This window comes from Mytilus californianus, unplaced genomic scaffold, assembly GCF_021869535.1.
Source record: "Mytilus californianus isolate M0D057914Y unplaced genomic scaffold, xbMytCali1.0.p SCAF_13, whole genome shotgun sequence".
In the NCBI taxonomy this organism is placed as follows: Eukaryota; Metazoa; Mollusca; class Bivalvia; order Mytilida; family Mytilidae; genus Mytilus; species Mytilus californianus.
The window spans coordinates 43,687,691-43,709,960 of NW_026262615.1; the positions used below are offsets into that span (position 1 = coordinate 43,687,691).

The 22,270-nt window shown below is 31.8% G+C and overlaps 1 protein-coding gene and 1 long non-coding RNA gene across 5 annotated transcripts in view; both read left to right on the forward strand.

Moving 5' to 3' along the window:
- LOC127723737 (uncharacterized) overlaps positions 1–22,219 on the forward strand; it is a 41,014-nt gene extending 18,795 nt beyond the window's left edge. Inside the window, exons 1-4 of one of the 2 annotated variants that reach the window (XR_007992230.1) lie at positions 19,498–19,543; positions 20,602–20,673; positions 21,600–21,659; positions 22,151–22,218. This is a non-coding gene — a long non-coding RNA (uncharacterized LOC127723737). Of the gene's footprint in view, positions 1–19,497; positions 19,544–20,601; positions 20,674–21,599; positions 21,660–22,150 lie in introns of those variants that run through there. The other variant, XR_007992229.1, reaches the window with a different exon arrangement.
- The window catches only part of LOC127723732 (fibrinogen-like protein A), a 130,424-nt gene that overhangs the window by 43,258 nt on the left and 64,896 nt on the right, over positions 1–22,270 (forward strand). The window lies entirely within an intron of this gene.

Genomic DNA, 22,270 nt, shown 5'->3' on the forward strand with positions numbered 1-22,270 from the left:
TTAGAAAAAAAGGGATAAAATAAGGGAGATGTTGTAAGAACGAAGATGATTACGTAATAAGATTTATCAAATATAAATCAGTCGTAGATGTTTTCTTATACGTTTCTTGGGGTCTTCTTTGCTACCTTCAAAGGTATTTTTCTGAGGTAGGAACTAATATTTGTTAGCGATTGTTTCGAAAATATTCTGTTGCTCATGATGCCATGTTATGGTTGTTTGTTTTTAAAAAGTGTTTCGTTGAATATTACTAATTTAGTGTTTGCTTAACTGTGAAAAATGTATTGTTTATTACAAAATGCTTGGAAGTTATCTTTGATTTTTCACAAGGCCTTCATATACATGATATATGTGTGATATAAATGTTTATAAGATTATTTTTTTTTATGTAATCATATTTACATCATTGTACATCATGTTAAATCTCCTCAATATATATGTATTCTATTTTCGTAACTTCCGATATTGTTGCAGATCGTCTTATTTCTGTAAGGGAAGGTCAGCAAATTTGTTTTAATCATTTCTAAAGTTGCACGTTGAAAAACTACATGTTCACAAAATAAAAATATATTAAGAATTTCTGAAGAGTCCTGAACCATTTATTTTTGTTTAAATATTTATTACAACACGGGCGGAATGCTAGACGAAATAGCGTTTGAAGATTAATCAGAAAACAAAGGCATTTCTTTATTTAAAATATATCTTTTAAATGTAAATAATAATATTTCACAACCAAATTATATGTTTTAGGTGTTCGAAATGACCGTGAGTCCTCGGAGGATGAGAGTCGACAAAATGATGCAGGAGCTACAAGGTAAGGCTTTAATGAAAATTACATTTATTGTCCTTGTACATTACGCATGTTATTGATCGTTTGTTGTTTTATTCTCCCACCATCACCCTATTTTTGGGGTATTTTCCTTGTTATTTTATAACTAACGAGTGGTTAATAGCATTTCATTTTTTTACCATTTAAACATATGATTTTGACACTGTTTCCTTTCTCCGTTTCTGCTATCAACCCTCATTTATTTCAATAATTTATTGATGCACAAAATTATTAAACATATTTGAAAAAGTGAAAGCCATATAACAAACATCTACATTTATTTAACAATGATATCAAGAGTACTACCCAAACAATTAGGAAATGATAATCAGATTTCAAAAGCTCTAAATGTTCTCATTAATATGTAGTTTCTGTTTATATGCAAACATAAATACTGGTACCTATATTTTGTACTGTTGCTTAGAAACATGCATTCATGGCAAGCATCACCAACATGTAAAAGAGCTTAGAAAGGATACACAGACTATTTTAGACAGTAAGTAGCTGTTTTTATCTTATGTTAAGAAAGTTGGTAGCCTCTTCAAAGTTTTCATAACTTCAAGATCAAATTCTGAAAAAATGCAGCATCTGTGTCTTTATTGTTTAAATTTAATTAAAATCATTATTGTAAACAAACATGTCTTGAGTTTATTTAAAGAAATCGTATCAAATGAATTGATTTGCATAAAATTACATTAAATAGAAAATATTAGTTCATACATTGAAATACTTCATAGCAATATGTTTTCTTCGCGGTCAAAGCACTATAGAACATTGTGTTTGTGTGCACATCCTTTCGTGAACATTGGAAAAGACGTGAGGACATTTATTGTCGAAATGCTCATCTGGTGCAGTTCATACCATCTAATTAGCTATGAGCTTTCCCACTTGTTTGCTACTTAATGTATTTTTGTTTTGTCATATATTTAGTTAAAGCTTCCTCTTCAACGAATCACGGGCACTAACATAACTGCAAGACATATTTATGTTTACAAAAATTCATAACAGGTTTAACTGTTTCTGAGTATATGTGACTTATTTTTTGCGATATTTTACCGTTGGCTTTTTTTCTCTTTAAAAGTCAACAGTATAATGGATAGCATTCTGAATTTTATAACTCTGATTTTAATTTATGAAACATTTTTTAGTAATCACCTTTTAATTTTGAATATATTGAAGTATACAAAGATGTGTTGAAATTAAATACACAACTCAGAAAGGAAATAAAATGGATCATTGAATGTATTTATATTAACGATCTTAATCACTGATATACAATGGTGATAAAAATTATCTGCATCGAAAATACCAATTGACTATTCAAATGTTACTATTGTTTCCCTTTTCTGTGCCTAGGAATATCACGGATTCTTCAGCATTTTTCTTTTTTATCTGACACTCATTCTTTTTAATGTTCATACATGAAAAGAACTCAACGACAATAGTACAAAAGAAATAACCATTTACGTCTGAAGGACCTCAAGTATGTAACTTAGATTGATAATAAAGGGAAAATGATACAATTTAGATTGTTTTTGTAATGTAATTATTTATTGGTGTTTCCTAGACGCCATTGGAAAACAGTTTCACGCATTTTAAGGACGAGAGGAATTTAACAATTAATCTAACATAAAGGTCCCTTAAAGTCATTCCACCTGGGGAAGGGTGGGAACTGTAGACTGTCTATGAAAAATGACAGCTGAATTTTGATATTTCTTTATGTTTCAAGAATAGTACAAAAGAAATAACCATTCAAGTCTGAAGGACCTCAGGTATGTAACTTAGATTGATATTAAAGGGAAAATGATACAATTTAGATTGTTTTTGTAATGTAAGGATTTATTAGTGTTTCCTGGACGCCATTGGAAAACAGTTTCACGCATTTTAAGGACGAGAGGAATTTAACAATTAATCTAACACTAAGGTCCCTTAAAGTCATTCCACCTGGGGAAGGATGGGAACTGTAGACTGTCTATGAAAAATGACAGCTGAATTTTGATATTTTTTTATGTTTCAAGAATAGAATTAATTGAATTTAGACAACCAGCAAAACGAGAATCCGAAAGACAAACTATTACCGCTCTCCCGGTTCAAATGTTCGATATACAATATATATATACCAACCAGCCAATGTGTAATATATTAATAGGACAAAATTAAGTACTAATTATTTTTCTTGCTTATAGTTAATGAACATATTGTATTACACTTCACTTCGCCTCAGCTGACAATGTTTTCTCGGGCAAACAATCTGCTATATCACCCTCACAGCTATGTGTTATTTATATGTTTTATTCATTTTTATTCCTTAAATCTCATTTGTCGTTATAGATGATAGATTAAAGAGTCACAACGGTATGAAATTTACCACAGTAGACGAGGACAACGACACATCTAACAGTAATTGTGCAGTCGTACAAAAAGGGTCTTGGTGGTATTATGCTTGTTCCAAATGTGACCTCAGTAGGACTGATACGAAACCGTACTGGGGCAGTATCATATCGAAACCAGTTATGATGATCCGGAAAATAGGAAGTCATAGATATTAATGATTTAAGTTTTAACGCCGTTCCATTTATTTTTTTCAATTAAAATGTTTAGCTTCAATACAGTTTTTGTTTTGTTTTGCGTGGTTAAACTATGTTGTTTTACTTCTAAACAGCATTCTTATAGTTTCAAAAGAATAGTAAGAGCTTCTGAAAAGATAATACTGTATAAGGGACCAAACAATCCACCAGTATCTTACTCCTAAAAATGTAGACTGACTTTGTACAGACACATCATACGGTCAGTTTAAACCAAAGTTATATGCCCAAAGCATAACCACTTGTTTATGCATTTTTCATCCATATTTCCCAAGATACATGATAAACGCAAAGTTTAATAAATCTGCACAATCGAACTACAAATTGAATGACAACTAACTTGAAGAAAAAAATACAAGACTGCAAATAGTTTTTCGTAGTTGAAGCCCGTGCGGTTGCTTAAAATTGCAGACATCCATGTCATTTGAATTTTGGGGAGATAATTGTCTCATTTGCAATAATACCACTTCTCCTTATATTTATATAACTATCCCTTTTAATATTATAATTTATTCTAGAGGATGGTGATATATTGCAAGGTGAAGCGCATGACGTAATTGTAATAACTTTTCTTTTCATTTGGGAATCTTTTAGATTTTAATGTATATCAATGGCACTTCAAGCTACTCGCCATAATGGATTTTATTCAATTCATATTTGTTTTTTTGTTTGTTTTTTTTTAGGGGGATCTGTCCTCAGAACTGTGTTTACAGTATTAAAGTCATTCAGTTTTTCGTTTCTACGATATTGAATTCAAATAGAGTTACCGGGTTCAGTTTGTAAAGAGGAATATAGATAAAGGAGTGAATGGTGTACCCTCTATAGTCGTCCAGAGAGTAAATTCGACTACTTGAATTTCAACTAGCAGTTGTTTATTTGTTGTTATGGTTTGGTTTGGTTTTTTGGGTTTTTTTGTTGTCGCTACAATGTCCAGCGCCCCTCAAATCTAGCATGGCACTCTTAAAACATATTGCAAATATGTTAATTTAGTAAAAAAATAATTAATATATAGCAGGTAAAATTCGACGGTTTTTAATTATGACATAATTATATTTCATATAACAAAATAAGTTCGAGGATCAAGCACGCATTATAGTGTTAACGTTTTCGTTTCACAAGCAGACGAAGTACTACCAACATAGCTTCATGTTTTTGGGCCATACGGTGACCTATATTTGTTTTTATTCTCTTTCCTAGGTCTATAGTGGGTACATTTATCATGGACAATCATAGGAAACCTCTTTGATATCTCATATTGCTAATTTGCATAAGGAAGAGAAGAGTCCTATGATATGAGCTTTGTTTCGTTAAGTTGGTGGGTTTTCCTTGACTTTTAATAGATCAAGAAAGTATAAATGCGAATCAACAAGATGTTCTGACAGTCCTTAGAACATTAACTATCTTGTTCTTATTTCGGCAAAGATAAGGTTGATCATAAATATATTGATAAAACAAACAAATACAACATGATGTACTGACAGTCGTTCAAACAAATAAATAACTTAGATATAAGAAGATGTAGTATGAGTGCCAATGAGACAACTCTCCATCCAAGTTACAATTTGTAAAAGTTAACTATTGTAGGTCAAAATACGGTCTTCAACACGGAGCCTTGGCTCACATCGAACAGAATGCTAAAAAAGGGCACAAAAAATGACTAGTGTAAAACCATTCAAACAGGAAAACCAACGATATAATCTATATCAAAAAAGAGAAACGAGAAACACCGATGAACCACAGCAACAAACGGCAACCACTGAAAATCAGGTTCCTGACTTAGGACAGGTGCAAAAATTGCAGCGGTATTAAACGTTTTAATAGGTACCAACCTCCACCCTTACCTAAAACAATAGGACACACTATACAATATCAATTGTAACAAAAACATACACTGAACGAATAAATGAGATCTTTGATGCAATGTAAAAACAAAATCGGAAATGTTTTTTACAAAATAAATAATTGTGTTGTTTATGGTCTGAGAACAGAAATGAAAATTTATAGTCATACCAAACAATTATCAAACAGTGTATTGCAAATTGTATCACCAGGTCAAATTAACACGAAAGTACGAATTGAGAGTACTCGGAAAGAGGGGCGAAAGATACCAGAGGGACGGTAAAACTCACAGATCGAAAATAAACTGACAACGCCATGGCTATGAAATTAAAAGACAAGCAGACAAATAACAGAACACAAGACACAACATAGAAAACTAAAGACTAAGCAACACGAACCCTACCAAAACCTGGGTGTGATCCCAGGTGCTCCGGAGGGGTAAGCAGATCCTGCTCGAAGTTACTGAAAGGTAGTTAAAAGCTAAAAACAATTAATAATAAAACATTATGCGTCAGAGACTAAAATCAACTATAACACATCGCAGGGATTTAGTATTTTCATGTCATGGTCAGTCAAAGAAGACATGACTTTTGTAATGACAAAGAAAAGTAACAACAGGCAGTAAGATAGTAAGGAGGTAATTTTTAAGATATAGGTTTGATGTAGTATATAGATAGATAAGAGTAATCCTTATATAGAAAATGAATGTGGATGTGTATTTATATGAAAAGAATACAAATTTAGTTTATTTCGGCATGGATAAGGCTAATTATCAAATATATTCATAAAACAAACAAACAAATAGAGCGTATTATATATATATAAAAAAAATCTTTCAATTAAAGCGACATAAATGGGAAAAGGTTCAACTTTTTTTCAGAAGAATAATCATGAACATACATTGTACAATCGAGACGATAGGCAGCTATGTAAATATAATTAATTTCTGGTCTAACATCAGCAGTAATAAAAAACAATAACTCTCTGGACTATTCAAACCAAAGGCTTGAAGTGGTATTTATATCATCTCAAGCACGCAACATTTATTTGGGGTTTTAAGAGTGTATCATGACTGTCCTGTGAATTGTTATCTTGTCAACAATAAAAAAGAAAAAGATGTGGTATGATTGCTTATGAGACAACTCTTTACAAGACTCCATATGAATCAGGAATTTATATCATCGTACGGCCTTCGGCAATGAAAGCTCATTCCGCATAGTCAGCTAAGAAAGCTCCAACATGGCACATGTAAAACAATTGAAACGAGAAAACTATCTAACTAGCACGTTAAACATTTACATTTTCAAAACCAGTGTGGCTGTCTAGTTTGTAGCAAGTTTCTCATTCATCTAAATTCAGCATGTTCTCGTCCTGATTATGTACTCAGCTTGTCATTAGCAGTTAAACAGCCACACTATCTTTTTAAGTACAATTATGTATGTTCAGAATGCAAAACTACTATGACACATATACATCGTCGTCCTAAGTGAGGATGTAGGCTGGGGACTTGCCCTCCAATACTTTAGATTGAATATGTAAGTACATATATGCATGAATTAGGCTTATGTAACATTGTGATTGTGAATATTTTTTTTTTCACATTTCAATCAGTCTAAAACCCCTTCAGTATGAGTCCTCATCAATAAGTAAAAGAGACAAAACTTTAGTGCGTGTGTTTAAAATTTGAATAAACACTTTAAATTTTGAATAAAAGGCAGAACATGGTTGTCTCCTCTCATCACATGGAAAGTTCATAATTTGGAAGCTGAAATCTTCTCTTTTGTCGTAACGTTTTTGTTTTCAACCGATTCCAATGGTCAATTTGCTGTATGATAAGCAAGATATGAGACAGACTTGAGTATATCGTTGTATCCTATAGTTGAAGTGCGATGGGATAGATGTGTTCACCATTACTATTGGTAAAATATCCGACTTGGAACAGATGTGTTTTCGTTTGATTTGATCGGGGTTTTTTTTCGAATGATTATGGTCAAAAATGTAAACAGAAAGACATCCATTCTGGTTAGACGTTAAACAAAAAGTGCTAAAACCTAATATACAAGATCATTCAAAAAAAGTAATATCACAAAAATACTGAACTCCGAGGAAAGTTCAAAGCGGAAAGTCCCTAATCAAATAGTCAAAATCAAAAGCTCAAACACATCAAATGAATGGATAACAACTGTCATATTCCTGACTTGGTACAGCCATTTTCTAATGTAGAAAATGGTTAATTAAACCTGGTTTTAAAGCTTTTTGCAAGCGAAATCTCTCACTTGTATGACAGTGGCATCAAATTTCAAGAGTAGTACGTATTTGTGATAAAACACAATTTCAATTCTACATGTATTTGTTTTCAAAACATTTGATTCAGCCTAATCGATACCAGAAGATAGATTAAACCATTATTACACTTAAACCAATGAAATTGTTAAAGGACATAAAGTATGTATATACTTAGATATACAAATACTTTACAGGGCGGTTGCCACATGTGGAGCTAGATCTGCTAACCCTTCCGCAGCCTAAGATATCCCCAGTTTTTGGTTGGGTTTGTGTTGCTAAGTCTTTAATTTTTTATGTTGGTATTTCGTTTACAGTTGGTAGTGTGTTTGTTCGTTAGTATTTTTTTAGCCATGGCGTTGATAGTCTATTTTTGACTTATGAGTTTGAATGTCCTTTTTCGTATCGTTTGTCTGTCTTTTACAAAATGTCCTGTTATTGCATTGATTTGGACATTTTTCGAGAGTAAATTCCTTTTTATATATCCGTGTTTTTCGTGAGCAGTCCGTGATTTTTTCGAGTTTATAAATTTCATTTTGGATGCACAGTATATATTTTTATTCTTACATGTTATAAAGTTCTTTCAATTCACCTTCATATGAATTGATGATAATCTGTCACGCAAAAGCTGACATTTAATTAGTTCTTGTATATCATATATAATTTATTCCAGTCAACTACTAAGTAGATTCTAAGTATACTTTAGAAACTACAATCTTATCTCCATAGCTTGGTCTCTTTCTTTCTATTGACACAGATAGACGAATTTATGACACATTTGATGATTTTAACTCACCGAGAATAAACTTCTCATTTCACAGCAGTAACATCTCTTAATAGACACTACATGTTTCAGTAGAACGTTGCACTCGTGCATGTTCAAACTTTACTGACATCGTTAGTATGGGTGTGCTACTTATCCGCTAACCGACATAATTATGAGCGAGAATGTAAAAATGATAACAGCCGAAGGCCACCAATGGGTTATCAATGCACCCGGAGGCATGTTTCAGCTGGCCCCTAAACACAAATGTACAGTGATAATGGACGTCATACTAAACTCCGAAATTTATAAAAAAAACTAAAATAAAAAAACATACATGACCAACAAAGGCCAGAGGCTCCTGACATAGGACAGGCGCAAAAATGCGGCGGAGTTAAACATATTTTTATATCTCAACCCTCTTCCTATACCTCTAGCCAATGTTGAAAAAAACAAACACACCATAATGCATAGCAAAACACGCGTCCCATTTTACGATTTCCTCAGTTTTTGCTTGTTTTCTTGATACGTATCGTTTAAATCGATTTACAAATAATCAGATTTTAAATTCGGTAAATTTCTTCTGTTATAATATTAGAAATAAGATATTATAAATATTAACCATGGTTACAGAAAACAATATATATTAGCAGCTTCGTGACGTCATCATCATATCCTTGTATCTATTTTCTGAGTTCCTTAATTGACACTAAAATGTCACTAAAAATAAGTGAATTTCTGCTTTTATCATGTTTTACAATAGAATATGGTAAATAGCTACAACACCACCATCCTAACTCATTCAAATCTATTAATTTGCATTTACCATTTATTATGATATTATGGTATAAATTATGATATCACCAGCCTAGTAGTCAGTGTTGACATTTATAATCTATATTATACTAATAAATTAACTGTGTATTTCTTAAAATGTCCTGTACCAAGTCAGGAATATGGTAGTTGTTAGTTATAGTTTGTGTCTATGTATGTTGCTTTGGCGTTTGGTTTTGCTGCACTTTAGTGTTTCTGTTGTTCCGTTCTTTTCCTCTTATCGATGATGTGTTTGCCTCGGTTTAAGTTTGTTACCCGGATTTGTTTTCTCTCAACCGACTTATAGCTTTTGAATAGCGGTATACTACTGTTACCTTTATTTACCAAACGTCGATTTTTTTTTTTACTTCAAATGATATTCTACTATATGAATACAATACTTCAACTGCATATTGGCGAATACTTTCGGAATTTTTGGTTGTCGATGATCTTACACTTCTGGTATTCTGTTATGCCACATTGCCACATTGGTTTTTTGTCGGCACACCAAAGTTGCCGGAAGGGAGAGAGCATCATAAGGACTGCCTATATCCTGTCAGAGTCAGGCTTATAACAAACGATCAACACCATATTGATGTCATTATATAATTATAACATACCAATAATGTTAATTATTAACTCCTACGTATGACTATAGCAACAAGGTTTTAATAAGGTGTTTTGTTTTATCCACATACATTAATCTGACGAGCTCCTGGCGAACACAATTTTAATCCATGTATCTTTGATCAGTTCATTTACAGCAATAGTCCATTTTCATAATACCGACTTTTGACTCCGGAATTAATATTTTTGTGAAAGGTTTCCTTCTCTGTGGTAGGAGATCATAGCACTCGGTCAAGCAAGAGCAACGTAAATAAGTAAATTCAAGATTTTAATCGGTACAATTTTGAAGGAAAGTTAACTGTTTAAATGCTTTCTATACATGACTAAATCATCGGAAAATAGTAAATTTATCCCAAAATTGCACCGATCATATATTTGATTTTACTTTGTTTTCGCTCCTAATTGACCGAGTACCACAGAGCAAGTAACCTGTTGAATAATTGCAGAACCCGGAGTCAAAAGTTGGTAATATGAAATTGGTCAATTGAATCATTGATGCATAACTACTAAAATATGAATATATATACTGCAGACATAATGACAACGTTCATGGCATTGATGACTTGTATTGGCTTGACAGTACTAACGGCATTTCCACTCTGTGTAAACAGCAATATCAAATATGGAATGGTCCCTACCACAAAAAGGGCAGATACTATACAGTTTGTATATATCCAAGGAAAAAAGGGTCTTGAAAATTGGAAGTTGAGTTGCAAGATACATCAAAACAAAAACAAAAGAATGAGAAATTTGTAAACGAAAAGAGGAAACCAAACTGAGGTCGTCTTTTAATGCATTGTATTCCAACCTTGATAAGGAATGTTTCAGGGCAAAGTCAGAGCATTACATATTTGTACGTACAAAAATAACTGCTATAATTCACTAAATTAAGTTTTTCCTTCTTTTGTTTGCACTAATTCGACCACAGCTACAACATCTTGTACTCCTAATGCAATTACTCATATTACTACTATTATATTTACTCATATTACTTCTACTACTACTATTATTACTACAACTTCAACAACAACAACTAATAGTATCACTACTAATACTGCTACCGTCTTTTTTTTACTAATTCTACTAATATTACTATTTTTATATTTACACATTTGTCTTAGTTATTATTAACTTTTGACTAGCTTTAAGTAACTCGGTGTACTCTTATATTTGTTCTTTGTGCCAAGTTTGGTTTTGTTAGTTTGTTTGTGTTTTTATGGAACTGAATTAAGCTCTTTTCAACTGATTTTAATTGTTTGTTATATATGTTGTACTGTTACACCATTATTTCATGTAAGTTTAGGGTTTGGCGCCAGAAAACATGTTTAACCCCGCCACATTCTGCATGTGCCTGTCCAAAGTCAGGAGCCTTCAATTTATTAATTGTCGTTTTTTCCTGTATATCATATTTGTTCTTCGCAAATGCTGTTCCTTCTAGTCATCTAACAAATCCCAATAGTTCAACCAGTATTACAACTACACTATCACATACACTTATCATGAGTTGTCTTCCATAGACCTAGGTCTATAAATTGAACAAGAAAACGTATTTACTCCAGGTCAAAGTGGCTTCCAAAAGACTTTATGTTTTGTCAATGAGATCGTTTAAATGTTACTTTGTTTGCATGTGTATATGTTAGCGGCAATAAGTGAAATTAGGCTTTAAGCTTAAATCCTAGGCAATATTTGTTTGTAATAAATATCATTGATGGTACAAATTTTACTGCACCAGATGAGCATTTCAATTAATGCTTCTTCCATGATGCTGAAGGTCAGATCATTTCAAACAAATCAAAACCTAATATCAACGTTGAAGGGCTGATGAAACTAGACAGGACCTAAGTGTATCATATTTCAGTCAAACAATATTCGTTTTTTCATGGCAGTACCGAAGTACTTGCTACTGGGCTTTTGCAACACTCAGTATTTTGAATCATCCCAAATAAGGTGAATGCAATGTGTTAAGTAAATCTATCTTCATCATCTGTTGTGAATTCAACAGAAGGATTTATTTCAGACACGCAAAACAGTAATTATGTAGAGAAATTCAAAATATTATACGCGGTGACAAAAATACCACATTATATGCTACATGTGGGTGCTTTCAGTTATGTACAATATATTTCTTTTGTTGGTCGTATTGAATTCTGTATTGCTGTTATGCTATTCAAATGATGTGACACTGGTCAGAGGTAAGACACATTCATTTGTTTATTTAATTTCTATTGGATGTGTTGGTTTCAAATCTTAGAAAACACAGTTGGTATCTATGTTCATTACGATTAACAAAGGAGAAATAGTTAAGAAGCTTAGATCAATATTATTCAAAGAAGTTTTTAAAAAGAGATAAAGGACATTAGATAAGGTACACAGAAGGTTTTGATATTTCGACTCTTGTCAATTGTCAATAATATTACAAAAATATTAAGTATTGCGAATTTGCACATCGTATAGAATTTTTATATTTGAAGAACGTTTGAATGAAATTCAGGAATCTATGATTAAATACCATTGATATTTTCTAATTAGGGGAGAACATTTACTAAATGCATATAAAATATTTACCGACCGTGCAAGGGCTGTAAAGCCTGTCAAGGTCGTTAAAAACTTACATCATCATCATAAACTATTTACTGTTAGAATTAACACAATACAAAGATTTTTTCACCCCAAATTAGACAACTTTAAACTGATGTAATTTCTTTCATCCAGCTTTAAATTTTATAAAATAGGTACCAAAGGAAAGAAGAAAGATTAATATTTCAGATAGTGATTATTTCATTATGACATGATTATAACATAATTAATTATTATGTAATTAGTTGCTATATTGTGATGTCCACACTTGAATAAAATTAGCTTCTTTGTTATTCATACCATCCCAAAATATTTTATAGATTCTTGTGAAACACAGTTTGACCTCCAAAAGGTTGTCTTAGATTTTTCCTATTGTATTTCATTCTCTCATAAACCTTCACTAAAGTTTGCTACCTCAATTCATAAGAGATCGATAAATTAAATTGGGTATAAAATTTGTTCTATTGATGTTTTTGGAAATCTGAGACACCCTTTTGAATATAACTGGTCAAGGAACAACATGTGTGAAAATTAGGCATATAGGGGCACCCATCAGGAGCTAATTTCAATTTAAAACTACATTTTCATGACAAAAATCAATGTGTCCCAATTGAATAAATAAGGATTTTCCTACATGTACCCCATTAACTTCAATATAATTCACACATGTATCATGGGGATACTTCAGGATTGGCCTTTAATTATAAATCAATTAGGTTTTGACCAATTAGAAAGCATTCCAATTCAGCAATTCTAAATATATAAAGAAAATGCACACCCTATGCATCAAAAATCAGATCTGGCGGGAGATTTTATATCATTATTGACCTTGCTGTAAGTCAGTTGCTACTGATATGGTCAAAACTCCGCCCACTATGATAAACCTTTACTCTTAATGATCTCAGAAGTTTAATAACACATTGCATTTACTTTTTTCAATATAGATTATATTCTTTTAGTACATAAAATGATATATTTTGTTTTTTGCATTGTTACAAAAAGTAAGTTATGCATGTGTACACAAAATGATCAGTTGGTCAGTCTAGAGGATCCTTATGGGGAATTTCTAGAATTATAATTGTATACAATGACGAATATGGTGTTTTACACAAAGTAGATTTTTTTCATTTTTTGCAGTTTGAAAATGAAACATTTAATTTGTATTTTTTTTTAAAAAGAATTCATATTTAAACATTCTCCTCAAGAAATTCTAGTATAAACATCAGCAACAGTTATTGTTATACAATTATATTTGTTTAATATCTGTACATTTATATTTTGATTCCCTCTAAAGCTCCAAATAGTTGTTTTGTTTTTCTCCTGGCAGCTCCAATACAAAAATGTATTTTTATTTGGAATTCATTATCTTCATTTTTCCATAAATCCCTAATCCACCTCTTTTTCATAACTGTTATTTTTATTGCTGGTCAGTGGTCGTAAAGCTATCAAATGATTCTATTGATTAACCACCTAGTACTGCCCACATGTTCTTATCTTGTATCAGTCAGACACGTGCATTTATTTATAAAACTAATTATCATCAAAACTCATTAACAGTGCAAGATATGTAAATATTCTTTTCTTCTGTGGTTTTTGAATATTAAGAAGTAACAAAAACAGCTGAAAATGAAATTTTGATAAAATTTAGTTGCTTTTGTATTGCGCTACCTTAAGTTTTATATAAAATCGATATTTTTGAAGTTTATAAATGTTTCTGTTTTCAACCTCATACTGTTGTTATCGTTTGGTCTGTTTCACGCATTTTTATAATATTTTTATTAATCATTATCATTGTTGTTTTCTCATTTGCCCCTTTGTTGTTGTTTTTGTTTTGTACACGTAAATCAATTTTAAATATATAAATGAATGTCACTATGTGTTGAGAAATAACTTTTACCTGTACTATCTGATATATATATAAATTCGATCGTCTTCATATTCATACTTCTCAAGTTTACCAGGGCCATGTTACCATTTGTTTAACATGTTTAAATTGTTATCGTTCTTCTATAGGATTTTAAATTGTCAATTTCTTTTCGACTTTGAGTTTGAATATCCCTTTGGAATCTTTCGCCTTTTTATATAATAAACAATCTTCCACATTAGCCTTTAAATCTGGCATAATACTTTGGATTCAATTATCCAATAAATATTAATCTTTATCAAATTTTAAATGTGTTATTTGGAATTAATGTTTTATTGGGATATATTTATCTATTTGAACATAATATTTGTGATCTATTTTTGAAATTCAGTAATCCATTTAGTAAAATAGACTTTTTATTCTGCAATACTGTAAATTTACTATTTTCATATTGTCTATGATTTTCAGACCGAATAACAACAAAAGATGATTAAATGACTTATTTAGACAAAATATATTTCATTAATTCAGTGAGAAAACATTGATTATTTTGTTTATTATGTTTTTACAATTTTACGCTTTAGTACTTGACATATTGTATAGATATCTGCCTATTGCTTAACGGTTTCATATTTTCAGACAAGGAATGTCTGTCCATGGTTTAAAGACTCTATAATACCCTCTTTATTTCTTCAATTATTGTGTCGTTTGATTGTTTCATTGACGTTTACTTACATCTGTTATTCATTCAAAAAGAATATATACAGTCCCCCAAAACTTAAGCACCACCTATTTTTTTTGCATCGAATTTTTTGTCGTTTAAAAAAATCAGTTATTCCACGAAAAAAGAGATAAAACTTATGTAGCAATTTTGCTAACATATACCATAAACAAACCATAAACTCAAGTTTGGTCACTTACGCAGGTTCTTTGCATTTAAGTTTTGCATTCATAGAAAAAGTCTAAAATACACAAATCAGAAACAGAATTTAAGTTTCACTGTGATTTTATTTTTTTTACAACAAATAATCACCCAATATCATTAAAATTCTCTACAAATAATCTTTGGTTTTTTCGGCAAATTTTATGTCAATATTTGAGTCAATAGCATGTGTAACCACCTCTCTTCCGGTATAGTTCCATAACACGGCGTCTCATACTCTGTACAAGCCTTCTTAACTTTAGTTGAGGACATGCATTCTATTCATTAACAGTTGCCACTCTTAAATCGCCAAAATTTTGCAAAGGTCGATCTGTGCGATTGAGATTTATGCCAATGGCATCCCAGACATGTTCGATAGAGTTCATGTCAGGAGACATGGAAGGCCAAACAGATAGTGTCAATGGCTTCTTGCTCTTTGTACTCTGTTACAATCCTTGCCGTGTGTGGTTAAGCGTTGTCGTCTATGTACAAGGGTCCTGACGCAAGTGGTAGATTATCAAAATGAGAGACTACTATGCTTCTAAGCATTAAATCCCTGTATAGCTGTCAGTTCATGTTACCCTGCAGAATAAGCACACATAGCTTACAACGGTATGTGAAGCAACCCCATACTGTCACACCACATGCAGTCGTTGGGCAAATTTTGTTTTGGTCATATGCAGTTTTATTTTCCCGCCAAACTCGTATTTTGGCTTCTACTGGTCGTAACATAAACCGACTCTCATCTGACCAATGCAGTTTTTCCAGCTTCTCATTAGCCTATTGAAACATGATTATACGGTGCCTGGCTGTTAGGACAGATCTCTTGACAGCTTGACGTGCTCTTAGTTTGCCTCTATGAAGTCGACGGAACAATATTCGAACACTAACACGACCACCTGGAGGCCAGTGGTGTCTAAGCTGCGGGGCAGGAGTAAATGGGTTAGCGTTAGCACGACGAATAAACATTCTGTCATCACGACGGGTAGTTAAAAGGGGTCTTCCGAACCTTGGGCTATCATTTAAAGTTCCTGTGACAACATGACGTCGTAAAAGTCTGACAATGACGGTATGATTAACATTGGATTGGTTACCTATCCTGCAAGTACTCTTACCGGCATTTGACATGCCAATCGCATGCTAACGTTAAGCCACAGATGACTTACGCCTTTCCATATTACACAATGACTTGATGAGGGTCAAATTTCACTTGCACGCGGGACAGTAGGAAGATTTAAAGTTTTCGAAACAGTGTATTTGTAAAAGTGCAGATGACCTTTAATAAAAAGTTGCTTGACGGGTTTATCAGAGTTCATCTTTTTGGCCGTAATGAATTTTCTTAGTGTATGTTAAAGGCAATTCAAAACACCAAACATAAATAATTTGTTCGCATTAGTTAAACAAATGTTGCCAGTTATATTCAGGTGGTTCTTAACTTTTTGCGGACTGCATATACAAAAAAACATGTAGTAAAAAAATATGTTATTAAAAAACTACACGTCATCGGGGTTTAAATGTTTGAAACAGAATAATGGTAATTTCAAATTAGTGTTGATTTCTTAGAATTTTATTTTATGTCATTAATGTACAAAAAAAACGAGAAATGTATGATGTTTTTGGCCTCCTAAACTTATTTTACAAACAAAGACAATTAGTGATAACTGACTATCAATAAAAAAGAACTAGTACACATTTTTGTTTAGGGGCCAGCTGAAGCCCGCTTCGGGTGCGGATCTTTTTCGCTGTGTTGAAGACCCATTTTTGGCCTTCGGTTGTTTTCTGCTCTTTGGTCGGATTGTTGTCTCTTTGTCCCTTTCCATTGTCAATTTCATTTCCCGATTCAATATCATACCCTGTTAACGATAAATTGGCCAAATTTTGATAAAATACTTTTTGGCTTGATACCATACACGATTCCCAGTTTTCCTCCACCAGGTGTGCTTATGGACAACAAAATGTCTCTTCAGTGATACTTGGGGTAACAGTAATAGAAAATCTAAATCTCAATAAAAGAAATGGAGAGCATATAAAACTAAACAGTTAAAAAAAGCATAGTCGAAGCTGTGCACGAGGGAGACATATTCCTTAATTTAAGATAATTTCAAAAATGGTGTAACAGCTAATTTTATAAAAACACAATTTCTGTATTTTCATGCCGATACCAAAGTTCAGGCTACTGGGTTGGCGATATCCTCGGGGACTAAATGTTAACCAGTAGAGGTTTCGACACAGTGATAGTAATAAATGCAATAAATGCAAATGAAAAAAATATCGATTGTAAAGGAGTTTTTCTTTTTAGTTGATATATTTTTCTTCACCTATCTGAGTAAGGATATAAATAGAGAAACAACTGTCTTGAAAATTACACATGTAACAGTAACAGTATTGCTGAATAACCATAACATATATACGTTGATTTATTGCCTATAGGAGTACTCAGTCATGGTATAACTATAAAGTGTCTAGGAGATTGATCGACCACACACGATGTAATATTGCATGTCTTTTTCTTTTTTAGCCAAGGCGTTGTCAGATTAATTTCGACTTATGAGTTTGAATGTCCCTCTGGTATCCTTGGCCTCTCTTTTGCAAACGCCTTTACTGGTCATATTGCTTATAACTATTGTATTACAGTTTACCTGTATATTTCTGTGCATTTATTGTTGTTAGAAAAAGTAGTATGCAAAACATATATAACATGTATAACCACAAACATATAATTATGTCCTTTGCCGTATTTCATGTATTTGACCATTTTTCTCAAAATGTTTGGTTTTAATGCTCTTCAACTTCGTATTAGATTTAACTTTCAAATGTTTTTGTGTGGGTGCCTTTTATGAGTGTTATGTAGACGAAACGCGTCCGGCGTATCAAATCAAAAACCTGGTATCTATTATTTTTTACATTTTCTTTACAATCAAAACTAAACCAACAAGATGAAGGGGATCAAACTAATTCAAAGAGATGATTGCAAATCACCGAAATAAAAAGAAATTGAAGATGTTCACGTTTCTTTGTATGTTGACGTTTGTTTTTTGTTGCAGTTCAGTGTTTCTGTTGTTCCGTTGTTTTCCTCTTATAGTTGTCGCTTAATCGATTTACGACTTTTAAACAGCGGTATACTATAGTTGCCTTTATTTAAGAAGAATTGGCAAATTAACCTTTTCCGTAGACTTTGTTTTTTGGCCATTAAGATTCTTTGTGTTTGTCGGTAGTAGGTACAAATCTTTGGAAATCGTCATTTTGAAAATAACACCTGTTATCATGGTTATTTACTTTTAAATTGATCATCCTATCTGTTTTTCTGACCTTATAATTATTTGCTCAACATGTACATGGTTGGTATTCGAACTTGGAAGTTTAATTACAATATTTTTAGCACAAGATTTTTGGAAATTAAATAAACCTATCTATTGTGGAGCGCAAAAGCGCGTTAATTAGTGTTAAGGATTTTTTTTTTTTATCGATATAACGATACTTGCATTTGAATAGAATACACATTTATTGAATCGTTAATCAAAAAAAGCTTTTCTACAAAAGTTTCGTTTCCGTGCTCACCTTGACCTTCTGAATTAATTCACGTCCTCTATTTGCTCTTATAGATGTTAGGTGATTGTATAGTTTAAAAACTACATTTTTTAAAACTAATGAATGAATAATAGTCCTGAACCAAATTATTTTTTTTTTGTATTTCAATTACATCACGGAGTGCTAGATACAAGAGGTGTCAATTAAGTAATCAGAAAAACATAGGCATCATGACGGTAGTTATCTATGAGTTTATCAGTGAATAAGGATATTTCACAATCAAATTCTATATTTTAGATGTTCGAAATGACCGTGAGTCTTCAGAGAGTGATATGAGAATCGATAAAATAATACAAGAGCTACAAGGTAAGGCAGTATTAATGATATTGAATATCGTTTGGTTGTGTTTATAAATTATGGATTTTACTATTCGTTTTTTTTGGTTTTTTTTTCGTTTTCCACAACCAATCTATTTTGTAAATTATGTTAATTTTTAACTTGCGGATGGATTTTAGCTTTTTATTTCTTGTCCAGTTATAGAATTTACTGTTTTAACGCGGTTTCATTTCTGCATGCTTTCATACGTCATGTAATTATTTAATGAAACTTGTGAATGCTTAAAAATATGCTGTTAGATATATTGCAAAAGGTTCTAGCTATAAACATGATAATGCAAACATCTTCTTGAATTATCAGATATTGGTATCATGATGGTTTCCCCCACAAAAAATCAAAGGCAGATAAAACTTAAAAAAATCTATACACTCTCATAAAAATGTAGCTTTTATATTCTTTTAAAATCAAATGATTTGTATATAAATATATATTATTTGGTGTTGTTTAGATGCATGCATCGATGACAATCAACTACAGACAGTAGAAAAGCTGAAAAAGAATAGACAGACTATTTTAGACAGTAAGTAGTTCTTTTTTATTTTATATTCAGAATGATGAGTTCCTCTCCCCAGTTTTCTTGGATTTAAGACAAAAATCCTGAAAAAGTGCCAAATGTGTGTCTATATTTCTTTAATTGAATTGTAATCAACCATGAAACATACATCATTTACATGGTTCCAGCAATTTTCAGAAATCCTACCAAATAAATTGATTTGCAATTTGTTTTTTAATAGAACACATTTGCTCATGTACAAAATGTGCATGTGGATATTTCTAACGATTTGAGTTCTTGGCGTACGTGGCCCACAATAACATCGTTTTCTGTGTACATCCCATTGTTAACATTTTTGAAAACGAAGTTAGGAATTGACAATTCACTTTCAAACCAAACAATTACTCAAATGGCACATTCTTAAAATGATATCCTGGACATCAAAGGTCTGTTTGTTGGTTTTTTTATGATCTTCTGTCGTCTTATAGGATACCAAAATAACATTATAAGTGCGTAAATGCTGCACGAACTCTTGATTTGTGTGCCGCCATATAGATTATGTCCTTTGACTGAATAATTTTATACGTTCAATGCTTAAACTTGCCAATGACCTTGAAATCAAATATATATCAGATACAGGTTCATCTGCTTCATTCCACAACCCACATCTAAAAAGCCACAGTTACAAATGTAGTATCAGTTATTAAAAAGCTTAAAAACATTAAACGATGCCTTCTTTTTTGTATATACGAAAATACGTCCACGTTAACATTATGATTGTATTCTCGATGATCTTTTCCGTGAGGAAGCGATGGACAAAATGGTTGTTTATCGTATATTCAGTTAAGGTCATCTCTTCAAAGGATTTCGAGCAACAGCAAAAATGTTAAGGAATATTTTTGTTTCATGACTTGTTTGACTGTTCTTGAATATATGTGACATATGATTTTCGCTTTCTTTCGGTATCGTTCTTTCCAAAAAAGTCAGCATTATATTAGTTTATCAGTCTGAAATTTACATCACTGACTTTGAATTTATAAAGAACCAATAGTTGTTATAGTAATCGATATTTGATTGTTTTTAAGATATTGACGTATACAAAGATGTGGTGAAATTGAATACACAACTCAGAAAAGAAATAAGATGGATCATTGAAGGTATTTCCATTAAAGCTTTAAATCACTTAGTTATTGTGTAGGCATCCCAAATAAATTTTCAAAAAATTGGAATAAAAAATGGTGACTAATACCTAGCTACCTGCACCAAATTTTTCAAATGACAATTCAAATCTTTTAAAATATTGTCTTCCTTTTCTGTGTTTTGTAATATCTTTAAGCACTTCCATTTTTTTTCGAAATTCATTTTTTTTTTCTTTTTTTTCAAAAACAAAGAACACAACAACCATAGTACTTAGTAAATAATCAGATAAGTCTGAGATTTGCCGTTTTGTCCGACGAACATCAATTTTGTAACTAAAACGGATGAAAAAAGGAAAATAATACAATTTAATTTATCATGTTTATTTTTTTGTAATTAAATGATTGATTAATGTTTGCTTGACATCCAGTGGAAAATATTTCAAACATATCCAGGATGAGAGGAAATTTACAATTAATCTAACATATAGGTTCTTTAAAGTCAAGATGAGGGTCGGGAAATGCAGACAGCCCCAGGATAATGATGGTATATGGTATAATAGTAGAAAAAGGCACTCTTTTTAAACATGGCATCGTGTTTAGAGTTCCCATTCTGCCAGGCCCGTAAAAATGTGACTCATTCGAAATTTAAATTAAATATAAGTAACGATATTTTGAAATTCTCATGGGGAACAATATGACGAACACTTATAGTGCAAATAGTAACTTGAATGAAAGATATAAATCATATCTGAAGAATACAACACAAACGAGAAAAATGCGAATGCGAATGAAGGATTTTTGATTAGACAGATATATAGAATAGAGATGTCACAGTCCTAAAAAATTGTTTTGATTTACGTTTGTATTGTTTATTGTCGGATCTTATTTTCATAGGTTTATTTATTTTCTATATGAGATCTGACGTATTCTTTGTATCGTTTTAGAATCAAAAGGAGAAAAGGAAACTAGGAGAATATTGGGTCTACTCAAACAGGACACAAAAGGTGAAGACCGAATATTGACCATTAGACCATTAGATGTATTATCATATTGTTGGGTTGCTGTCCTATTGACGTGCAAAATCACATATTCTTTAAGTCGGTTGTCGTGATTGACTGTATAAAGCATTAAAGTTTAAAAAAAAATAGGTCTTGGTGCTTGTTATGATAAAAGAATTTGACAGTTTTTGGATGGTTCTATATTTTTGATATGCAAAGTAATGTAATGAAAACCATCAATTTCAAAATGTACCAAAATGTATAAAATATAACAAGAAATTAAATAGCATTTTGTCCAAAATTTATTTTAAATCTTGTGTTTGAAATATTTAGAAATATCGCTATTGCAGGGCAAAATGCATTGCCGTTATAAAACCTAGTGGGGATTTAAATAATTAGCGGAAAGTTCAAAAGTGGAAGATGTACACATCCTTAAATATTATAAATTTAGAGCATTTAGAAGTAAACAAAGCGACTAATGTTTTTTTTTTTTTCAGGCATATGTTCACCGCCAATTGCAAAGTACAAAGATTGTACAGAGATAAAGAGGAAAACAAAGAAAAAACTGAAAGATGGCGTTATCCAGGAAGAGTTAACTCTGTTCAGGCGTACTGCGA